A 12,501-nucleotide genomic window follows, 5' to 3' on the forward strand; every position below is an offset into this window, starting at 1 on the left:
AATCTAAGCCTAAATTTTCAAAAGTAACTGCTGATTATATCCATTCTGAAACAGTCCCACCAAAATCTCTACAATATCAGATGTTACAAAAAGACAACTATTACTTCACTTCAGAGCAATATTTCTGCTCTCAATATGTGAGAAATAAGTGATATTATTTTGTTTTATTTTCCTCAATTTTTCCTTCCATTATTTTTGTCTCTAGATAATGAAGGCCATATTAGAGGTTAATGCATAACCTGGCATGAGATTTTTCTAGCCATAACAAAAACCCTGCTTCCACATGTCTAGACAAACTTCCTCAGGATGGAGACCAGTGCAAGAAAAAAAAGTTAGAGCAAATGCTCATTAGTTTCTAAGCAGGGAACAAGTGGATTTAAGACATTAGTTTAGAAAGAGCAAAGTCAGAATTTCAGAAGGATAGAATAAAGTAGATAGAATAAAGATACTGTGTCTTTGCTTAATGTATAATACATTTGAATTTTGATTTAGATTCCTATGGAGTCCACCCTACAAAATCTTTTCATTTAAAACTGAAAGAAAATAAAGATTTCTTTGCTTACAAAGTATTTCTCTTTCTTCTGTAGGGCCCATAAGGGGACCACTCTCTTTACAGCTGATAATGGTGGATTTGCAAAGTGTTGGAACATCTTGCAAACTTTGCAAGATAAGTACCTTAGGCCAGGTCTACACTACCCCCCTAATTCGAACTAAGGTACGCAACTTCAGCTACGTGAATAACGTAGCTGAAGTTCGAAGTACCTTAGTTCGAACTTACCTTGGTCCACACTCGGCAGGCAGGCTCCCCCGTCGACTCCGCGGTACTCCTCTCGCCGAGCTGGAGTACCGCAGTCGACGGCGAGCACTTCCGGGTTCGACTTATCGCGTCCAGACTAGACGCGATAAGTCGAACCCAGAAGTTTGATTGCCAGCCGCCGAACTAGCGGGTAAGTGTAGCCAAGGCCTTAGATAAGACAGAAATGTAGGTTATATGGCTCCCATTACTGTAGAATTTGAGCCTCTCACAATCTTTAATGTATTTATCCTCAGAACAGCCCTGTGAAGCACTATTATCCCCATTTTACAGTTGGCAATCAGAGGCAGAGAGAAACTATATGACTTAACCAAGGTCACACACAAAGTCTTTGGTGGAGCAGGGCATGGAACCTGGGACTTGAGTCCCAGACCAGTACCATAACCACTCGACAACCCTGTCCTCATGTGTTCCATTCAAAGTGCCCCCAGATGCTTTTCACTCCACTCAGCACACTAGCACTGTTAGCAGTCAGTTTCCTTGTTGGCGGTCTATGTCCTAGATAATCCCACCAGCATCCACACAGTTTTAGGCTCCAGTCCTGAAAACGTATGCACGTGCTTAACTTTAACCATGTATGTCATTACAATGATGTAAGTGGAACTACTCATGTGCTTCAAGTTAAGTACATGTATAAAGGTTTGCAGGGTCAGGGTCTTTATTAGCAAAGTCATTAATTATGTTCCTTAAGTAGAGTATATAAGAGCTGTTATTTGCCTGCACAGTACAGGCTAAAAGCATTAAAGGAGTGGGAACCTGACATAAGCCTGCAGTTAAGTTTCTGGGTATTGTAGAGTTCATCACAGAGCACCATTTCATGACTCTAAATCTTGTTGTACAGCTAGGTTGAGTATGTCATTCAAGATGACTAGGAACAACTTACTCTTATTTAAAGTTTGTTATATTGATTTCACCTATGTTTGTTACTAGTTGTAATCATTACTCATTATTAACAAATATCCTAATTATCAATCAGAATATTAAAAATCAGGGAACTTTTTGTTTTTAATGTAATATACAAAAATCAGTAGAAAAAAACCAACAAGAGTTATCAATATTTTGTATTCAAAAGCATTGAAAAACAGTGTGGACTAATTCTACATTTGTTCCTGGGAAATAAACCATATGATCTAACAAGTCCTTCTCAGTTCTAATATCTATGGCCCAGATAATTCCTCATGTGTGGGAGGAAAAAACAAAACACAAAAGAGATAACTTACTTCAAAATTGCTGCATCATTTTCACAGCTGTTTTTTTGTGGCATTATCCTGTTAAAAAGTCAGGGGTGGCAGCTTACTGCAAGGAATTGGGGATGGCATGCCAGCTGAGTGGTCATACAGGATGGGGTTTGGAAGAAATACAGGCCTGTATCCATAAATCCCTGAGCAGACAGGCAGAGCAGAAAAAAACCCCGCTCAGCATACTTGTTTCTTCTGGTAGCTGTCATTGCATTCCTATCCCATCTGTGAGATAGTCTGAGCAGCATTGATCTTCACAACTTTTTACCATGGACACCCACTGCCCAGGGGAGAATGGTGTCTCTAAGTATGGTCTAGCTGACCCCGAATGCATGGAGTACTGCTCGCTTGGAGGCATGGGACAATAGGTCATGTAATCATCATGCTCTTTCCCACTGGCCTCTGACTCACTCCTTCACACACTTTCATCCTTCCCTATTGCTTAAGGGATGAAGGAGAATCTGTTCCTATGATCATGATACTTATGTTAATTTAAGTAAATAACATCTCATCATTGTCATATTGCTATTTTTGCTAAGCCACTCTAAGAACAAATGGATATAAACTGGCCATCAGGAAGTTTAGACTTGAAATTAGATGAAGGTTTCTAACCATCAGAGGAATGAAGTTTGGGAACAGCCTCCCAAGGGGAGCAGTGGGGGCAAAAGACATATCTGGCTTCAAGACTAAGCTTGATAAGTTTATGGAGGGGATGGTATGATGGGATAGCCTAATTTTGGCAATTAATTGATCTTTGATTACATTGCTCTACAGCCAAAATGCTTCTGAAATAAATGTAGTCAAACTTTACTAATTCTGGGTCACTGAGAACGAAAATGATGCTTAAAATTGTTGATTAGCTCTAGTTTTCAAGATATGCTATTGGGTCAGTATATATGATGCTTGACTTGGGAATGGCGAAGGATAAGTGAGTTATAAAGGGAAGGGATCTCAATTTAAACCAGAAATGACTAAAATACATCTTTGACTGGATCTATGAATAAATCTATGACTTGCTTTTTAGGCAAAACAATGAATGATGCAAACTGAAGCTGGTATTGCAATTCATATCATGTATGACGCATCATGTTATTCCTAGAAGTCATGGATGATGCAATCATAATGAAGCTTACATCACTCTGCTGAACAAATTGCCCTATATCAGCTCTAGAAATCATACAGTGTTGTGCTTTCTTATTTGTCAGTGTTTGATTTTGCAAAGGGACACATTTCTGTTTAGCCAAAGTGAGCAGAGATGCCTCGTACTTGTGTGAACAGTGCAGATAACTTCTGCTATGTTTGTGGTGAAGTGACTTTTGCATCACAAAAGTGCAATATAACCACTATGGTTAAGAAAGCCTATCACCTTTATTTTGGCTGCAAAATTGGAGATCAGGACAAGAGGTGGGCCCCACACATATGCTGCCACACTTGTGCAACAAATCTTCACCAGTGGTTGAACAGGAAAAGGAAACCTATGCCTTTTGCAGTGCCAATGATTTGGAGAGAGCCAACAGATCATACCAGCAATTGTTAATTCTGCATGGTGCCTCCAGTTGGGAAAGGTGTGTCAAAGAAGAGAAAGTGGACTGTGCATTATCCAAACATTCCATCAGCTATATGCTCAGTACCCCACGGAGAAGGACTGCCGGTTCCTGATGCACCAGAATCATTCTCACTTGAGTCAGACGAGGAAGAGGAAGAGGATGAAACTTCTGGTCCTGAACCATCAATGTCACAGGACCCACATTTTCTCCCATCCTCCTCCTCTGAACCACACCTCATAACACAAGGTGAACTGAATGACCTTGTCAAGGATTTGGAACTACCCAAGAGTAAGGCAGAGCTGTTGGGCTCCAGACTACAGCAGTGGAATCTCCTGGCAGCTGATGTTATGGTTTCCATGTTCCGTGACCGTCAAAAGGATCTTCTCCCATTTTTCTTCATGGAAGGTGCTCTTGTAGCCTGCAACAACATCGATGGTGTGATGGCAGCCCTCAACATTGTTCACGATCCAGATGAGTGGAGACGGTTCATTGAAGACGAATCTTAAAGCTGTTTTACTGCATAATGGCAATGTTTTGCCATCAATTCCAGTTGGTCATGCAGTCCATATGAAGGAAACCTATGACAACATGAAACAACTTTTGAGGTGCATAAACTATGACCAACATCAATGGCAGCTTTGTGGCGATTTGAAGGTTGTGGCTCTCTTGCTTGGTCTGCAGACTGGATACACAAAGTAATGCTGTTTTCTCTGCGAATGGGATAGTCGTGCAAGGGATTCCCACTACATCAAGAAAGATTGGCCACTCCGACAGTCATTGGAGCCTGGGAGGAATAGTGTTCAGCATCCACCATTTGTTGAATCAAGGAAGATTTTGTTACCACCCTTACACATCAAGCTGGGTCTGATGAAGAACTTTGTCAAGGCCATTGACAAAAACACAAGCAGCTTTCAAGTACCTCCATGGAAAATTTCCAAGGTTAAGTGAAGCTAAGATAAAGGAAGGTGTCTTTGTTGGTCCTCAGATTCGTGAACTTCTTCGAGATGATACATTTGACCATGCACTGCGTGGCAAGGAAAAGACGGCATGGAAAGCCTTCCAGTTAGTGGCAATAAATTTTCTCAGAAACAACAAGGCAGACAACTACAGGTTGTTGGTGGAAAACCTCCTCAAGGCATACAAAAGCCTTGGTTGCAACATGTCACTAAAGATACATTTTTAGCACTCTCATCTAGATTTTTTTCCACCGAACTGCAGAGCAGTGAGCGAGGAGCATGGCGAGCGATTTCACCAGGACATTGCAACAATGGAGAAACGCTATCAGGGCAAATGGAGCTCATCAATGCTTGCAGACTATTGCTGGACAGTGACAAGAGACGCTCCATTTAATGAATACAAGAGACAAGCCAAGAAGCACCGAGTAGACACTGAATAGGTCTAAACTATGTACATAATAGTTGTTTGCCTTTTGTGTCATAATAATTTTTATTTATATAACCCTTTTGCTGATTTTTAAAGTGTTACATAAACAGGACAGGTGAAATATTATCATGTAAAGCAACCATAAACACATGAAAAGACCTAGGTTTACAATTTATGATTAAAACTCTATCTATACAATATACATAGACATAAAATGTAAAAACTTAAATATCTTAGAAACAGTAGCCAGTTGTTTTAATTGTCATATTTGAATTCAGCACATCAAAATACATAATGAATAGCACATTTTATCTCTGAAGCAGATGACTTCTCAAAAATTGCAGACCAGTGTTATTAGTGGTAAATATGCCCACTGGCCTGTGATGGGATGGGATCTGAATTACTACAGAGAATTCTCTCCTGTATGACTGGCTGGTGAGTCTTGCCCACATGCTCAGGGTTTAGCTAATCGCCATATTTGGGGTCGGGAAGGAATTTTCTTCCAGGGTAGATTGGTAGAGGCCCTTAGGGGTTTTTCACCTTCCTCTGCAGCATGGGGTATGGATCACTTGCTGGAGGATTCTCTGCACCTTGAAGTCTTTAAACCATGATTTGAGGACTTCAATAACTCAGATATAGGTTAGGGGTTTATTACAGGAGTGGGTGGGTGAGCTTCTGTGGCCTGCGTTGTGCAGGAGGTCAGACTAGATGATCATGATGGTCCCTTCTGACCTTAAAGTCTATGACTCAAGGATGTTGTTCATGCACTAAAGTGCTGAGAAACAAGCTCATCCACTCCTTTTTTAGCAATGATATAATTATATACTCAGGATTGTCAATTTGTTTCAGAATTTTCTGTTTCTTATACAAGAAAATATATAGAGAGATATGTAGGGAGAGGTGAGCGAAATGGGCCTGTGTAATCTGATTCCCATTTCTGTAATGGAGCAGATTTGAGGAATTTCAATATGGCTGTTCTTATGTGTCAGACCAATAGTCATTCTAGCCTTCTGTCTTCTATCAGTGGTCAGTGCCAGATGTTTCAGAAGGAATTAACAGAACAGGGCAATTTCAAGGGATCCATCCCCATTGTCAGATCCTAGTTTCAGGCAGCTGGAGGTTTAGGGACACCCAAAACATGGGGTTGCATCCTTGTCCATCTTGGCTAACAGCTATTCATGGATCTATCATCCAGGGATTTACCTTATTGTTTTCTGATCCCAGTTATGCTTTTGGCCTTCACAAAATCCCATGGCAACATGTTCTATTGGTTGATTGTGCATTGTGTGAAGAAGAACTTCCTTATGTTTGTTTAAAACCCACTGCCTATTAATTTCAATGGGTGACCCCTGGTTCTTGTGTTATGTGAAGGGGTAGATAACACTTCCCTATTTACTTTCTCCACACCATTCATGATTTTATAGACCTCAATTGTATTCTCCCCCTCCCCCACCACATTAGTCGTCTCTCTTTTCTATCATGAATAATCTCAGTCTTTTAAACCTCTCCTTGTATGGAAACTGTTCCATACCCGTAATCATTTTTGTTGCCCTGCTCTTCACCTTTCCCAATTCTAATAAAAAAAAATAAAAATTAAGAGGAGGCCACCAGAACTGCACACAGTATTCAAGGTATGGGCGTACCATGGATTTATAAAGTGGCATTATGATATTTCCTGTCTTATTTTCTATCCCTTTTCTAATGGTTCCTAACATTCTGTTACCCTTTTTTGACTGCTGCTGTACATTGAGTGGATGTTTTCAGATAACTTTATACAAGGACTCCAAAATCTGAGTGATAACACCTAATTTAGAACTCATCATTTTGTATGTATAGTTGAGATTATTTTTCAAATGTGTATTACTTTGTACTGATCAACACTGAATTTCCTCTGCCATTTTATTGCCTGGTCACCCAGTTGTGAGAACCTTTGTAACTCTTTGCAGCCAATTTTGGACTTAACTATTTTGAGTAATTTTGTATCATCTGCAAATTTTGCCTGTTCACTGTTCGCCCCTTTTCCCAGATCAGTTATGATGTTGAATGGCACAGGTCTCAGTACAGATCTTTAGGGGACAAAACTGCCAAAAAATATTTCCTGAGAAAACTGAGTTTTTACAACTATTTACTCCTAACATTGTACTGCCAATACAGCTAAGAGAGGAGATGAAATCACATCGACGGCTTGCACATTAGTGCATTGTTCTCTGAATTCCAGCTGCAGAAACTCTAGCATGCATTGTAATTAGAAACACACCTTAACTTCACTTATAAATATTTCAGTTGGTTCAGAGATACTGTTGCTGATGCCAGAAAGAACACAACTTGACTTTCAGATTCCAAGTTTGTATTGGTAGGGCTGGAAGTTATAAAATAATAAATAAACCAAACCATTCCTTTTACCTGGAAACCAACCAAAGTTTCTATAGAGTCTCTGAAAGACAATAAACATGGACCCCCCCCCCCCCACAATGTTTCCTGCAGGGTCACTTTTCAGAGCACAACCACACTTTAAATCCACCCTCCAATCTCCTCATTTGCTTCACAATGCATTTTTGGTAATCTTCTGACTGATACTTCAGGTAGCAACCTGAGCTCAGTGTGCCATAATGCAGTGAACAACTTCTTGCATAGATGATATATCACCATGCTACTGTTCAACCTGGTCCATCAGCTAAAATATTTTACGGTTGATTTCATAGTTCACTAAAAGAGTTGCATTTTCACACAGTTAGGCTACAGATGAAAACATCATTGGGCTGTAGGAAACTATATTACTCAGTACTTCTAACCTAACTGGCTATGCCTTTGGTAAGCAATAAAAATCATTAACTGTGACTGCATAATTATGAATTATAACATCTCATTCATTGCATACACATATCGGTTAGCTCAGAGGACTTCAACTGCCTTTCTGTATATGTATATTCATAATATGTGAAACTTTGGGCTATAGATCAGATTGTAACAAGAAGAAAGAGTCAACTAATAAGAAAAGAATAGATTTTCTTTTAATTCTGTCTTCCACAATTGCTGATTTATTATCTTGTGGGTGAGTGACAGAATTTGGGATGAATTATTGAGGAACACAATTCCTACAGTATTTTTTTCTTTCACCCAATTTGTGGATCCTTTTTTCTTACAGGCACTGGGCTAGCGACTAAGCTTTCCCTTCCCAATTTATATAATCTACAGGAGTTCCCTACCTACTCCAGTCTTCCCTCTGTATAGCCATATCTGCACTTGGGAAATATTCTAAAAGTTTCACACTGTTAACGTGAGTTTAGCTGCACAGGTGTTAGCAGCTTCAGCACTCTAGGGTAGATTGTTAGCTAGCTGCTGCAGCCATTTTAAACACTATGTTTATTAAGACCTGCAGCAGGGTTACATGACATGGTGTAAAACAGCAACTGGCTGTAAGGGTGTCTACATCAGTTCTTCCAGCTTCCTAAAATCAGTGGAGCTAAACCTTTGCTAGCAGCAGTAGAGACTGTTTAGAAAGTGTCCCTAGTGTAGAAAGGGTCATACTGAGTGACTCTCCTAAGGAACTGATTGTATTCTTCTAGGTATAATTCTGCTTCCTAGCATTGTTTTATGCACTAGTTCCATGAAGTTAGCTGAAGCTACTTGCAGAATCCTAAACTGTGATGGGATGATAAATGGCACACATATCCCTATTTTGGCACCCACCCACCTTGCCACAGAGTCCATCAACAGAAAGGGCTAGTTTTCTGTGGTTATGCAGGTGTTTGTGGATTACCTGGGACTTTTCACCAATATCATTGTGGGCTGTTCAAGAAAAGTGCATGACACTCACATCTTAAAGAACACAGGATGTTTCAAAAATCTGCAAGCAGGGACATTCTTTCCTGACTGGTGGATTACCACTGGCAATATTGAAATTGCAATAGTGATCCTTGAACTCCTGGCTCATGTACCCTTACACTGACCCCCTGCACAGCAACAAGGAAAGATTCAATACCAGCTCAGCAGGTGCGGAATGACAATTGAATGTGCTTTTTGTAGACTGAAGGGGTGCTGGCACTGTTTACTCACGAGATTGGATCTCAGTGAGAAAAACATCCCAATGATTATAGCTGCCTGTTGTGTCCTGCATAATATCTTTGAGGCAAAGGGGGGGAAAGCTGTCACCAAGGGTGGTGGTGGACTGGGTGTCTGCTGACTTTGGACAGCCAGACACAATGGATATTAGAATAGCCCAATGTGGATGAGGGAGGCTTTGAAAGAGCATTTTATAAAGTCATTCACAGTAGTGTTGTCTGCTGCTTTCATGGTATGTCTGTCTTGTGTAATCTATATTATGTATTGGTAAGTCTTTGCCTACTGGTATCTATTCTGTTAGGCCAGAGCTTTGGGTGCTGCTACAATTTGTGTGGAGCTGGCTGTGCATTAATAAATATGAGTGGGTGTTTTACTGAACTTATGAATTTAGTGGTGCTTGGTGTGCATTTATAAGCACTGTTTGCTTTCTTGAGTACTGCTATGCATTAAAGCATATTTGTTGGGAACTAATAAAGATCATTTGAGTCTCCAAAAGTATAACTTTACTGAGAGGAAAAAACAGTGCAGAAAATCCAAGTGCCAAAAACACATATAATGTTATACACCTTTAATGGGGTAGGGGTAATTTAAAATTAAAAGGAAGTAAACATTTGTGTCCACAATGTAAACAAATGTGTTGTGGCTACACATACACCAACCGTGGCTCTCACAGGTCAGTGTATGTGAAACTGTAGTTTTCCTTGCTGACTCCCAGTGTGCAGTGGTAGGGGTAAGAATGCAGCCTGTGATACCACATGGTACATTGAGAGGGGGGTAGGGTGTAGGGCACACCAACCATGGAGTCCTCCAAGGACTGCAAAGGCATATTTGGACCTGTGGGCCAATCAGAGTCTGCAACATTTGGGTTTCTACCTGAGATGTCCTGGTGGATTTCCTGCTCTTTGTCCTGCTGGGCCTTTTTCCTACCCCTCTCTTTTGCCATGCTGTTGGTCATATTAGCTGTCCAAGCACTTTGTTCATGGTCTGATGCAGCACTAGCTTGCAGGATCTTATAGAACAGGTCCTCGTCTTTCTCCTACTTATCAAGGTCAGGCATTTTGTGGGCATGGAGAGGGCACCCCTCAAGGCCATCATGCCAGAAGCTGTTCATAAAAACAGACAGATGTACCACTAGCTTTACAGTCAAAAGGGAAAGATAAGTTTTAAATCTCCCTTCCCATATTCTCATAAGTACTTTTAATAAGAGATACTTATTGGCACTTTAGCTTTGGAGCACCTTGGTACAACACTGCTCTCCAGAACCTGTCATGATGGACTGGCTGTACACTTGACAATTTTGGATATAGACCCACACATATAAATAGGCAACATCTTTTTATACCTTACCTGTTTACCAGTAAAAGGCGTCTCCTGCTGGTCATCCAGGGAATTAGCTCTTCCAGCCTCCAGAGCACCCTCCGCAGGCCGGTGTCCTGCTTGTCACTGGGCCCAAGTCCCTCCTGGATCCCGGTGCCCCTTTCATGCTGGGGTGCTGCCCCCTGGCAGTACCCCCACAGATCTGGGTCTCCCCTCCCCAGGGAACCCCCCACCCTCTATCTCCATCTCGCCTCAGTCTATGGCCACTGCCAGTGATCACCTAGCCCCCGTTCCCTGGGGCAGACTGCAGTTTAAGTGCCACTCGTCACTGGTAAAGGGGGTTTGGACCTGCTGCCTCTGCCTACCCTTGGGCTGCCCCTCTGCAACCCCAGTATCCTTTCCAGCCTTTAACAAAGCCTGCAGCCTGGGGGGTTTCCAGGGTGGAGCTCCCCCAGCTCCTCTAGCCTTCCCCCAGCCCATCTCCACTTTAGGTACTCTTTCCCAGCTCCCAGGCAGGCAGGCAGGAGGCCCTTCTCCCTCAAGAGCTAGAGGAAGAATCCTTTTAGCACCTGGCTTCACTGGCTTTTATAGGGCCAGCTGCAGTGTGATTGGGGCGTGGCCCAGCTGTGGCTGCTTCCCCAATCAGCGAGTCTTTGGCTCACAGCCTCAGCCCTCTCCTAGGGCTGATTTAAGCCTTTTAAGGCAGGAGCGGGTGACCACCCCGCTACACCACCAATGAAGTAAATTCTAAATGGATTAAAAATTGGTGTAGGGCAGATATTGGAGTGTATCTGATAAGGAACATGATAAGGGTGGAGAGACATACTGTAACATGTAGATTGTCATAAGGAAAGAGTATTGAGCTTAGTTTCCTTTATATTATAGTTACTATAGTAACTTTAAAAAGAAGAACAGGAGGACTTGTGGCACCTTAGAGACTAACAAATTTATTAGAGCATAAGCTTTCGTGGACTACAGCCCACTTCTTCGGATGCATATAGAATGGAACATATATTGAGGAGATATATATACACACATACAGAGAGCATAAACAGGTGGGAGTTGTCTTACCACCTCTGAGAGGCCAATTAATTAAGAGAAAAAAAACTTTTGAAGTGATAATCAAGCTAGCCGAGTACAGACAGACAGTTAGATAACAAGTGTGAGAATACTTACAAGGGGAGATAGATTTAATGTTTGTAATGGCTCAATCTATCTCCCCTTGTAAGTATTCTCACACTTGTTATCTAACTGTCTGTCTGTACTCGGCTAGCTTGATTATCACTTCAAAAGTTTTTTTTCTCTTAATTAATTGGCCTCTCAGAGGTGGTAAGACAACTCCCACCTGTTTATGCTCTCTGTATGTGTGTATATATATCTCCTCAATATATGTTCCATTCTATATGCATCCGAAGAAGTGGGCTGTAGTCCACGAAAGCTTATGCTCTAATAAATTTGTTAGTCTCTAAGGTGCCACAAGTCCTCCTGTTCTTCTTTTTGCGGATACAGACTAACACGGCTGCTACTCTGAAACCTTATAGTAACTTTAGGCATTTTATTTGACAGAGTATTCACAGTCATGGCATCCCATTATTTACTCATCCTGTTTCATGCTAATCACAGACTTATGCAAAGTTAAAGGTAGAGTGGAGCTGAATTCCCTTCCTTTTGTGATTTTAAGATAGACCCTATTTTTTAAACATCTTTTAACTATTATTCACAAGGTGGTATAGCAAAAAGGAAATTCAATTATGCACTATATTATTATACTAGTATAATATAAATGATATTAGGAGTTGCTTAAATCCATGTCCATTGTTAACATTTTCAAAAATGATATATAATGTTAGGGGGATTGTGTGTGACAATATGCAGAGTTTTGGAGAATGAAGCAGTAGGATTATTCTAGCAATGTAAAAAAAACACATTGCTCAGCATACGAAGACCACAGTATATTGCTGAGATGAAAAATGTGTGACAGAAGACAACCACAATTGATTTAGGGGGTTATAGGGCCATAAAATAAGGAGAATAATAAACTAGACATGGTTTCTAGTTCTCAAGACAGAAAAGGAGACCAATGGGGATTTCATAGAAGTAGAAATGATTCTTGAAACAAGTTGCAAAAAAGACTAATAGC

The 12,501-nt window shown here is 40.9% G+C and overlaps 1 protein-coding gene across 7 annotated transcripts in view; it reads left to right on the top strand.

The window, feature by feature from the left end:
* Positions 1–12,501, top strand: part of NKAIN2 (sodium/potassium transporting ATPase interacting 2) — a 745,781-nt gene that overhangs the window by 158,670 nt on the left and 574,610 nt on the right. The window lies entirely within an intron of this gene.

The sequence above is a fragment of the Chrysemys picta genome, chromosome 3 (assembly GCF_011386835.1).
Source record: "Chrysemys picta bellii isolate R12L10 chromosome 3, ASM1138683v2, whole genome shotgun sequence".
NCBI lineage: Eukaryota > Metazoa > Chordata > Testudines > Emydidae > Chrysemys > Chrysemys picta.